Below are 13,625 nucleotides of genomic sequence, written 5' to 3' on the forward strand. Positions count from 1 at the left end.
AGAGACAGACAGAGGCAAAGAGACAGACGGAGAGGGAGACGGAGAGGGTGGGAGACGGAGAGAGAGGGAGACAGAGAGGGAGGGAGAGGGAGACGGAGGACAGAGGGAGACGGAGGACAGAGGGAGACGGAGGATGGAGGGAGACGGAGAGGGAAGGAGAGGGAGGGAGGGGGACAGAGAGGGAGGGAGACAGAGAGAGAGGGAGACAGAGAGAGAGGGAGACAGAGAGAGAGGGAGACAGATGTTTTGAAAGGTTTTTTTTTTACTCTAGCTCCGCCCCCCACTGATCCCGCCCCCACTGACTCCACCCCTACCAGTGCGGCCCTCGGCCACTAACCACACTGTAATTTTGGCCCCCGACAGAAAGTTTGTGAGTATCCCTGCCATACAGGAAGAGACAACCAAGTAGAGGTTCAGGTTTTGACAGCGGTCGCAGAGAACGCCCTGCCACCAAACCATCTGTAGAAAGGATGAAGGCACAACTGGGCCTCGGAAGCGAACCTAAGGGGCCTCGACCGTGAGGATGAGAGAACCTGTGAGGCAAACACACAGCGATGTCTCTGTTGCACAAACTCAATCTGTTGCACTTCCCTCTTCTTTTACTAGGCTATTTTTCATTCAGATTTTCTCACATGTGACGGCCCTGGTGCCCTTTCACTTTGGTTCTGCTTTTCGGTCACAGTGTAGTTGTTTCCTTTTTACTTCAGCATACCTGCTTTGAACTGCAGGCGGTGTCTATGGTGCACATTCTGTCCCGTCTTGTCATTCTGTTCACATTGCTGGGTGCTTTATGTACTTTTCTTATGCTTTTCTTTTTCCCCGTTGTTTTTTTTTCTCTGTCACCGAAGACGCCTATGCTTCTTCCTGTAGAACCATGACTCGATGGCAAGGCAGCTGAAGCACTGGTATTTCACTGGCTTCCCCCGGCGCTCACTCCAACGCATGGTGGAGCTCAGTGACTGACTCCGTGCTACCACCGCTTGTGCAACCTCAGTCGCATCAGTGTTGCTTCTGCTGAAGCACCGCTCATTCATACCTCTTCCTGCTGAGCTCAGTGACACACGGTGGATGCAACCGCTGCCGCTCGACCTGAGATGAAGGGCACATTCTTTCAGAAACTGCTGAACTTCCTTCAGAGCAAAGGCTTTTCTGGCTGATGGAGAAGCCCTGCAGATGTCTCAGTAAGAAGAATCCACGGCGTTCATAAGGAGTTTGCACAAGTATCGAAGACAGCCAGCAGACTTGTTCTTCGTTGCAGTTTCATTTGGTAAGTTAGTTGTTTCAATTCCTAGTGATGCACACTTGTGTGGCATTAAACACATTTCTTGTTTGCCCTTTCTTCTTGAGCTGTGTTATATCTGAATTTGCACGAGCTGTGTGATTTATATACCGTGCCAGAAGGGACACACTGAAAGTATTAATTATTTATTAAATGGGTTTATTGGTGCAATTACTTAAACAATAGAAAGCTGGAGGGGGGAACTGGGACTTCTAAATTCACGTTCAAGTGCTTTCTCAACTTTCTTCAGTATGGCAACTCTGTGCACGCTTATATCCATTCCCTTGCAGCGCAGAAGGAAGCTGGGCTCTGGTATCCCAAACTTTCACCTGAATCATTAATCATTCATTTCACTTGTCTTTTTCTATTTTGATTAGCATTACAATAATTGTTTTCTTTTTTCGGATTTTCTGGTATTCTTCTCCACCAATTTTGTTTTATTATTTCACGAATTATTTGTTACGAATTTCCCTGCAAGGTCTTTCATACGTGCAAACCTAATGCTATTTTTAATAATGGGAAATTAATGTCTAAAACGGTAGATTATGTGCAATATAAAGTAAAGTATTTTGGGTTCATGTAAGAGTAGGGTGACTAATTCAGGTTTATAAAAGAGGCAGTGACAACATTTCTAAGGTTTCATTAATTCATTTCTCTATTGGGGTACCACATGAAAGGCCGAAGCATGATAATAATCGTGTAACTTGTTGATGGTGGTTGTGCAGAGGTGTTTGCTTCTGGGAACATAATAAAAATGTGTCCTGCGTTGGGAAGACCGACTATCGATTGTCTTACTGACGTCTGGCTCCATACTTCTTATCATGGGACAGAGCCATGTTTATACCAAATTTATCAGACATGGTAGAACACTAGAATGTTCTGATCCACATACAAATGTATGAGCTATGAGCAACCGCGGCTATGAGCACTGGGGCAGTCCATTTGCTTTAATCGTCGTGCTGCCCTTAACTTTCCTTTGTCATTTGTTGTGATGCACCTACACTCAGGCGAGGAACGGGAGCCATTTTATTTAACCATTCACGGTACCTGAGAACATTGCCATGCCCCAATGGTTACCTTCCTCCCACCTTCCCAATTCCCCGGAAGTACCATTCGAATGTTCCAAAACAGCACGTGACTGGACCTCGCAACGCACGACGCATACGGAATGGAAGGGGGTGGAGGGAAGGGAAGAGGGGTATATTCAGCACACAATTCAAAATGCAGGACATCATGTCATCTCCCCTTTTTGGAGAAAGTTCCAACCATGAACCAGTCTTCGAATTTGGGGGCATATTACCAAGCACGGCGTTAAAATTATCGCCGCTTTAGCGCCAGAAAACTGCAGCTAAAGCGGCGATAATGGGCTTGATAATATACCGCAGAGAATTCCAATAGAAGCCCATGTTGACACCAGAACATGGGCTTGTATGGGAATTCTCAAGGGCATATTATCAAGCCCATTGTCGCCGCTTTAACAGCAGTTTTCTGCTGCTAAAGTGGCGATAATTTTAACGCTGTTTCTTGATAATATGCCCCTTAGTCAGTAAACCTTTAAAACATGAATTGCAACCATCCACCCTGCCATGGTGAATGCCGCAATAATTCCTGCTAACACTTGGCTCGCTACAGATATTTCACGATCTTGATGTATTTCTTTCACTAACCTGGTCCTTGACAGGCTTGTTGTTGGTTATCTTGGGCTTTGAGGTATCTGCAATACATTCACCTGCATGCACATCCCTAGTCAGGGGACTCATGGTGGATGCTGGCATGCATAAAGCATGTGCCTCATTCCCCACTGACCAGTTTCCAAAAGTGATGTAGAACCAGTTGAGACTGTAAAACTTGGTAGTCCAAGATTGACAGTCTTATACGGACAAACTAACTAGCCGAGGTCATCCAAAAAGCAACCACCGTTCTCTTATTATAATGCCTTCTCATCAGTTTCTGTTTGTTAGACACAGTTTTACACATACTGCTGTCCTCGTCCTCCCCAGTGGTCTGAATCACTCACTGTGTTCCCTACTTTGTACCAATCAGGATGCAGCTTGGTTGCAGCTATTCTAGTACAAAAGTGCTCAAAGCGGGTATTACCACTAAAACATTGGGCTGGGGTGGAAGTTGGTGATATGCTCACAAGCAAGATATTAGAAATTCTCTGAAGGGTAGACAGCCCCTCAAAGCTAACTGTATGGTTCCTTGTATTAATTTAGTAGTGTGCTGTTCACTCTGCAAATTACTTTGGGCATGGTACAAGAGTTCCGCAATGATGCTACACCATTATCCCTCAAAAAGGCAGAGACTTCAAATGACACAAACCGAGTGCCATTGTCACTGGCCATATCCTTTGAGAACCTTTCCATTGTGAAAAATTGTGCTAGGGAGTCTACACTCGTTTGGCAATGTTTTTTCTAGAAACTCCAATTCGAACCTTAATAATCTAGCATTATCATGGCATAGCTCACAGAAAGTGGTAGCTATTTCTTGGTCCAATGAGGTCTAGGTCTATGTATACATTCAGGGATGACTCCTCAGCTAACTGAATATGCTAATTTGATGAATGCAAGCCCTGAGCGTCCTATCAGAATCTCTCACACCTGGCATTCAAACACAACACACACACGCACACATGCAGGCACACCCACACGTATTTCCACATTTTGTTCCACAGCTGGCCAACACTAGCCATTTGTGAGTCTCTTCTTCCAGCCAGTCATGCATACGAGCCCTTCGTGAACAAGAGCAAGAAAATGAGACCTTAATTCATTGGGATCAATTAAGGCACCATTATCATCGTATATTACATTATGACTAAATCATTTCTCTTGTTAGCTCTTATGTTTCTTTCCAAAATGGTCAAAAATGAATTTATAGCCCTCTCTGCTTACACTATAGTTTTCCAATGTACTGCAAAATATTGGATGCCTCATTTGGAGTGGCATTCATCTATTCACACAAGATGACATCTGGCTCAACACTGGGTTCATCAGACCAGCACAGCACTATCCCATCTTCATCATCCTCACAACATTACCTCCAGGGTCTTGACCGAAAGTCAGCAGTAACATTTGTTTTCCAACTAATATATTTCACAGAGAACCTACATCAATGCAACTTGCATGCCAGTTTAGCTATGCAAGGAGACACCTACTCCGAACCACCCCACTCTATAATGTTCTCAATGCATTCTAGCTGGCATGGATATAGGACAGTCACTCCCACAACAAAACTCCTAAATCTGGTACAGCCCACACACACGCTATGAGTTCATGCTCTATCTTTCGGATTCCCTTGCTTATGTGATGCAAAGGCTATCATCCTTCTGTTACTCTGTGCCACTTGACTCAAGACAACCCTAAGCCATAAAGCATCATCTGACTTTCATCCACAGTCACAATGGATTTTAAGATTTCATCAAGGATTTTCTGGATGGAGCATCTTGCAGTTTGTTTTCTAATTCATCAATACAGTCACTGCAATTATTTCCCCCATACAAAGTCTGCATTCTTTTTCTTTAGTTTCCTCATGGGCTCTGCTTCTTCAGCATAGTGCATTATAAATCTAAATTATATTCACACAATCTTAAAAAAGGATGACAGTGCATCCTTATTACTTGGTTGAGGCACTTTTCTGTTGACAGGTACCAAAGAAGGGTTGGGGTCGACATTGTGTGCACTGCTCATATGGCCATTATACTCCACGCTGGTTTGCCTGGACTTGCTCTCTTCCATCTTGAGGGTCAAGCTACTGTTTTGTGTCCTCTTCAGTACTTGGTGTAACTTAATGATGTTTTCATCTGATGTATAGATTATCATCTTGGAAGACGTACTCCTTCCAGCCCATTAAAGAGTTAATTCATAATCTTTTGGAACACAACTGAGGCACATTTCAAGCCAATGGGCATGTAATAAATGTGGTACACCCCATATGGCGTGATGAATGCCGTTAGGCTCCTTGAGTCCTTCTGGAGTCAAATCTGATGACAGCCAGCAGTGAAGTTGATGGTGGTAGAAATGGTGGCTTTGCCCAATGTAGCTACCATCTCATGAATGATGCCAATGGTTGGAATTCCAACACAATTTGACATTTAACCTAATTAACCTGTCTAAGTATTATTTAAACTCTTTTCTTTTTTGTCACAACGACGTGTGACAACCATTGGAATATATTGGCTGTTTCAATTATGCCCGTTTTCTGCCGTTACAAAAAGCTTTCTTTAGTTTGTTCCATGCTGACAGAGATATGTAGCACACTTTCTGTTTCACGACTGCACTTGTTTTCCAGCATTATGCAATAGTGGAATCCCCTGAGATGACCTAATTCATTTCTAGATACCCAGTTCTAGTCATAGATTTTCCTCAATAAGGCTGAATGTGTAAGGTGCCTTGCATGCATTGATTAGCATTCTAAGGTTCTGTTTATTCCAACAAAGAATGTTCAACCACTTACACCTTGGCAAAGGTATATCTCCCTTTGAAGCACAATTTTACTCTCATGTTTTATTTTTTGTGCCCCATGAGCACCTACATTATGAAATGTAGTTGTTCTCTAAAAGGTAGATTTGTGTAAATTTGCGTAGAGATGATGCTTGACCCAGTGTCCACTAGCACTTCCACCTGCCTTTAGTGGATTTGTTGATTTATATGTTACTCCTTGGTTAGGCTTGCTCATCATTTTTGCAAAGTATTGTTACCAGCAACAATATGTCCTCTTCAATGTAAAATTCATCATCTTCTTTGTCATGGACTGTGTAAACTCTCCTTAGCCTTTTTCCGTCCCTCTTTTGAAAAGTGACAATTTTCCACATTTGCGGCATTCCTTGCCTAATGCCAGACAATTTCTAAAAAGGTGTCAGGTGGGTATTCGCTCCACAACAGCTACAAGTCTCTTTGATTCTGCATCTTTACACATTCCTCCAGAATTTCTACTTTTGGTTCTCAGCACATGTTTATGTATGTATCAGCAATATGTGAGTCCGGTAGCATTTTAATCCCTAAAGTGGACCTTTCCACACTTTTTATGGTGCAAACTGTTCTCTCTATGGTAGGTGGTTTGGAACACAATAGTCTTTCTTGGGCTTTGGTACACATTGTTCTCATCATAATTTGGTCCTCACTCATTGCATCTGAGCTGCTAAATCCACATGTGGAGGCTAACATATGTAAGGTCATAGTATATGCTTCTATTGGTTTTCTTGGGAGCTTGATACCTGTAGTAGAAGTTATGTCTCTCCATGATGATACTGAAAGTGGTGTCAAAGTGTTCCTCCATCGCCTAGTGTTTTTCTTGGCTTCAGTATACAAATCCCACTCAACAGTGCCATTGGGTTTCTGTACGTAATATTATCAAAGAGTCTCATTCCTTCAGTCATCAGTCAGTTATACAACAAGGCTTGCTTCCTTATAGCTGTACATTCTGTGCCATCCATGGCTATTATGTGGACCTCAAAGCTGTTGCGTCACTGGTTCCATTTTTCTCTTGCTGCAACAGCAACTTCAAGGAACATGTGTGCCATTGATATAGCATTCATGACCCCTGCCATAATGTGCACAATGCGGTGTAATGATGAAATTGTCAATAGTACAGTATATGGAGTGTTAATCAGTTAGGGTGGAAATTAGGTGTAAGAAATATAAAAATGTGGGTACTTCAAGGTCTGCTCACAATTCATGTGACATGTCAGGTGGACACTCCACTGAACAAGTGTTGCAAACTGTTATTTCATGGCAAAGTAGAATTTCAATGGATTGCCACTGGTAGGGCACAACCAGCAGGACCCAGTCACAAAGCAAGACAGTAGTTAAGGCAGTCACAGTGATACATGTTTTGCAACGTTCGCAGTTTTTAGAAACCATAAACCCTCTGGCAAATGCAGACTGCCAATTTATCAACTACCGCTTGAGGATGGTGTGTTTCCAGGCAACGATCAGTCCTGTGAGACTACAGGATTTTTCAGTAACTTTTGATACTCTTTTCATCATGGACTGACACACACACCTGAATTTCACACTACATATTTTAAAACCTTTAATAAAGTTAATGTCCTAATTTAGTATAGATTATCTGTATGCATGTTACTATAAAAATGAACACAACTGTAGCAATTAAACCGATTACTGAGCAAAATATTACAATGAATTGCAACTTTGTGATGGTATTTTAATAACTCATTACATCAGATGATGAAATCAGTCTTTGATAACCAACCCATCTCTTCTAGCCTCTAGCTGCACTTTCTTAGCACCAAAAGTCCCTTTCTATGGGGCATATTAACAAGGCGGCAATATGAAATTATCGCCGCTTTTGCGTCCGTTTTCGGGCGAAAAGCGGCGATAATTTCATCGCCTTATCAGCAAAGACACGCTATCGCGTGTCTTGCTAACTTAGCGCCCGTTTGCAGCACGCCTCCGATTGCATCACTAATGAGATGCAAAGGAGGCGTGCCTGACAAGACTCCCTTGGGAAAATATCGCGAAGGCAGCTTCGCGATATTAACAAGGGAGGGTAGCGATTTTTAAAATCGCGCTGAGTATGCCTTAACGCAGGAATTTAACGTCTGTTAAATTCCTGACTAAGGCATACTTAACATGGGGGGTGGATTTTGTGGCTAAGACCACAGGCCCTATCATCTAGGATATCGCCGTTTTCCACCATGGAAAACGGCAATATCCCAACTATCTCTGGAATTTTTATCGCCTCGGCGATGTGTGTTGTTAATAACGCGCAAACCTGGGCGATAAATTCCAGAGATAGCCGGAGATAAATATGCAAGCGCTAAGCGCGCTTTGCGATATTTATCGCCGGCCCTTGTTAATATGCCCCTAGGTTTCTTTGGTGGCCTCCAGTCTGCATACCATAGCTGAACAACTGAATTGTTGTTTCTTAGATTCTGTACTTGGAGAAGATCGCTCTCTGTATCAGTTGACAAGGGCCTCCTGGCTTCAAGGAGTCAATGGCCTTCGCAAGAGATGTTTGCAGTACAGCTTTTACAAAGTTCCCAGGAAGCTAAAGATGCCTCTTTACTTAATGAATGTCAATACCAGGCTTAAATACACCTTTCTGATTATTTTGAAGAAAAAAAAAACATACTTCATGATGAATTATGTAAAATGCAAGAGTTAGCATATAAATTATGTTGCATATTCACTAAATTCTATCACAAGTTATAAATCACTTGAATACACATAAATGAATATGTTATGCTTTGTCAAACTGTAATAAAGTAATCATTATATGGTCTAAGTGTGCATTCAATTCAGCACATGTTCATATATCAAAAATCTGCACTTATGTATATGAATATATGAAATACAATGGCGGTACATAAGCAGTACCATCACCAATACTACCACCACCAATACCTCCACCAATCCAATACCACCACCACCAATACCACTACCACAAATACCAATATCACCACCACCAATACCACCACCCCAATAACACCATCACCACCAATACCATCACCACCAATACCACCACCACCAATACCACCACCAATACCACCACTTATAACATCACCAATACCTCCACCAACAATACTACCACCAATACCACCACTAATACCACCACCACCACCAATACCACCACCATCACCAATACCACCACCACCAATACTACCACTAATACCACCACCAATACCACCACCACCACCAATACTACCACTAATACCACCACCACCACCAATACCACCACCAGTACCACCACCAATACCACCAATCCCACAACCACCAATACCACCATTAACACCAACACTAATAACACCACCACCCCAAATACCACCACCAATACCAATACCACCACCAATACCACCACCAACAATACCACCATCAGTAATACCAACACCACCACCAATACCACAAATACCACCACCACCAATACCACCAATACCATCACCAATACCACCAATACCACCAACAGCAATACCACCACCACCACCAATACCACCACCACCACAACCACCACCCCCAATAACACCACCAATAACACAAATACCACCACCCCCACCAATACCACCACCACTACTACCAATACCACCACCAATACCACCTCCACCAATACCATCACCAATGCCACCAGCACCAATACCACCAATATCACCACCGCCAATACCACCAATACCAATACCACCAACACCATCAGCACTAATACCACCAGCACCAATTCCACCACCAATACCATCACAAATACCACAAATACCAATACCACCACCACCAATACCACCAGCACCATCAGCACCACCAGCACCACCACCACCAGTACCAATAAAACCACCACTACCAGCACTAATACCACCACCAATACTACCACCACCACCAATACCACCACCACCAATACCATCACCACCACCACCAATACCACCACCACCAACACCAGTACCACCACCACCACCTACCACCACCACCACCAATACCACCCACCAATACTACCACCACCACTACCACCACCACCACTAATACCACCAATACCAATACCACGACCAATACCAATACCACCACCTCTAATATCAATGCCACCACCAATATCAATACCACCACCACAAATACCACAACCACCACCACCAATACCACCACCACCACCAATACCACCATTACCTCAACCACCACCAATACCACCACCGCCACCAATACCACCACCAATACCAACACCACAAATACTACAACCACCACCACCACCACCATTACCACCACCAATACCATCACCAATCCAATAAAACCACCAGCAATACCAATACCACCACCGCCAATACCATCACCAATCACATAATCTATACCACCACCACCAATACCACCACTAATATCACTGACACCACCAATACTACCACCATCACCAGTACCACCACCACCACCACCAATACCACCATCAATGCCACCACTAATACCACCGCCATCACCAATCCCACCACCAATTCCACCATCCCAATACCACCACTAACACCAATAGCACCACCACCACAAATACCACCACCACCAATACCACCACCACCACCAATACCACTACCAATACCACCACCACCAATACCACCACCACCAATACCACCAGTACCACCACCACCAATACTATCACCAATACCACCACTACCAATACCACCACCAATACCACCACCAAAACCACCACCCCCAAAAACACCACCAATACCACCACCACTAATACCAATACCACCACCAATACCACCTTCACCAATACCACCGATACCACCACTAGCACCAATACCACCACCAATACCATCACTAATAGCACAAATACCACCACCACCAATAACACAAGCACCACCAATACTACCACCACCAGTAACAGCACCAGTACTAATACCGCCACCAATACCACGACCAATAACAATACCACCACCTCTAATATCAATGCCACCACCAATATCAATACCACCACCACCAATACCACAACCACCACCACCAATACCACCACCACCACCAATACCACCATTACCACAACCACCACCAATACCACCACCGCCACCAATACCACCACCAATACCAATACCAACACCCCAAATACCACAACCACCACCACCACCACCATTACCACCACCAATACCATCACCAATCCAATAAAACCACCAGCAATACCAATACCACCACCAATACCACCACCACCAATACCATCACCACCAATACCTCCACCAATAACATCATCTATACCACCACCACCAATACCACCACCAATACCACCACTAATATCACTGACACCACCAATACTACCACCATTACCAGTACCACCACCACCACCACAAACACCACCATCAATGCCACCACTAATACCACCGCCATCACCAATCCCACCACCAATTCCACCACCCCAATACCACCACTAACACCAATAGCACCACCGCCACAAATACCACCACCAATACCACCACCACCAATACCAATACCACCACCACCAATACCACCAGTACCACCACCACCAATACCATCACCAATACCACCACTACCAATACCACCACCAATACCACCACCAAAACCACCACCCCCAAAAACACCACCAATACCACCACCACTAATACCAATACCACCACCAATACCACCTTCACCAATACCACCAATACCACCACTAGCACCAATACCACCACCAATACCATCACTAATAGCACAAATACCACCACCACCAATAACACAAGCACCACCAATACTACCACCACCAGTAACAGCACCAGTACTAATACCGCCATCAATACCACCACCAATACCACCACCACCAATACGACCACAACCACTAATACCATCACCAATATGACCAATAACACCACCACCAATACCACCACCACTAACAATACCAGTAACACCAATGTCACCACCAATACCACCACCAATACCACCACAAATACCACCACCACCACCAATACCAAAACCACCACCAATACCACCACCACCAATACCACCACCAATCCAATACCATCACCACCAATACCACCACCAATGGCACCACCACCAATCCCACCACCACCAATACCACCACCACCAAAACCAAGACCACCACCACCAATACCACCACCAATAAGATCACCAATACCACCACCACAATACCGCCATCAATACCACCACTAATATCACTGACACCATCAATACCACCACCAATACCACCACCATCACCAATACCACCACCAATACCACCACTAATACCAACACCAACACCAACACCAATCCCACCACCACCAATACCATCATTAACACCAACACCAATACCACCACCACCACAAATACCACCAATACCACCATCACCAATACCAATACCAACACCAATACAACCATCACCACCAATTCCACCACCTCCACCAATACCACCAGTATCTCCACCACCAATATCACCAATACCACCACCACAAATACCACCAATACCATCACCAATACCACCAATACAACCACCAATACCACCCTCAGCACCAATACCACCACCAATACCTTCGCTAATACCACAAATACCACCACCACCAATACCACCAGCACCACCAATTCTACCACCAACAGTAACACCACCAGTACCAATACCACCACCAATACCACCACCAGCACCAATAGGACCACCACCACCAATACCATCACCAATACGACCAATAACACCACCACCAATACCACCACCACCAACAATACCACCACCAATACCACCACCACCAATACCACTACAAATACCACCACCACCAATACCAATACCACCACCACCACCAATACCACAACCACCACCAATACCACCACCACCAATACCACCACCAATGGCACCACCACCAATACCACCACCACCAATACCACCACCACCACCACCAATACCACCACCACCAAAACCAAGACTACCACTACCAATACCACCACCAATAAGATCACCAATACCACCACCACCAATACCACCACTAATATCACCGACACCATCAATACCACCACCACTATCCCCAATACCACCACCAATACCACCACTAATACCAACCCCACCACCAATCCCACCACGACCAATACCATCACTAACACCAACACCAATACCAACACCACCACAAATACCACCACCACCAATACCATCACCCCACCACCAATACCAATACCCCCACCAATACCACCACCACGAATCCCAACACCACCACCAATGCCACCAATATCACCAGTATCACCACCACCAATATCACCAATACCACCACCACCAATACCATCACCAATACCACCACCACCAATACCACCACCAATACTACTACCAATACCACCACCACCACCACCGTCAAAACCACCGCCCCAAATAACACCACCAATACCACCACCACCATTAATACCACCACCACTAATACAATACCACCACCATTAATACCAATACCACCACCAATACCAATACCACCTCCACCAATACCACCAATACCATCACCCATACCACCAATACCGCCTGCACCAATACCACCACCACTAATACCACCACCAATACCATGCACCAATACCACAAAAACCACCACCACCAATGCCAACACCACCAATACCACCAGCACCACCAATACTACCACCACCAATTCTACCCCCAGTAGCAATACCACCACCAATACCACCACCAATACCATCACCAATACCACCAGTACCGCCACCACCAATACCACCACCACCACCAATACCACCACCACTAATACCACCAATACCACCACCAATACCAATACCACCACCACCACACCAATATAAATACCAATACCACCACCAATACCCCCACCACTAATATCTACAATAAAATACCACCACCAATACCAATACCAATACCACCACCACCAATATCAATACCACCACCAATACCACCAGTTTCACCACCACCACCAATACCACCACCAATACCATCAATACCACAACCACCAATACCACCAATACCATGA

The 13,625-nt window shown here is 44.6% G+C and overlaps 1 protein-coding gene across 1 annotated transcript in view; it reads left to right on the top strand.

Moving 5' to 3' along the window:
* The first annotated feature begins 387 nt into the window (after positions 1 to 387).
* Positions 388 to 13,625, top strand: part of LOC146823265 (C-C chemokine receptor type 5-like) — a 68,034-nt gene continuing 54,796 nt past the window's right edge. Inside the window, exon 1 of the mRNA XM_085607618.1 lies at positions 388 to 1,267. The gene's annotated coding sequence lies outside the window, so the exon portion shown is untranslated. The remainder of the gene's footprint in view (positions 1,268 to 13,625) is intronic.

This window comes from Triturus cristatus, chromosome 5_2 (assembly GCF_964204655.1).
Source record: "Triturus cristatus chromosome 5_2, aTriCri1.1, whole genome shotgun sequence".
Taxonomy (NCBI): Eukaryota; Metazoa; Chordata; class Amphibia; order Caudata; family Salamandridae; genus Triturus; species Triturus cristatus.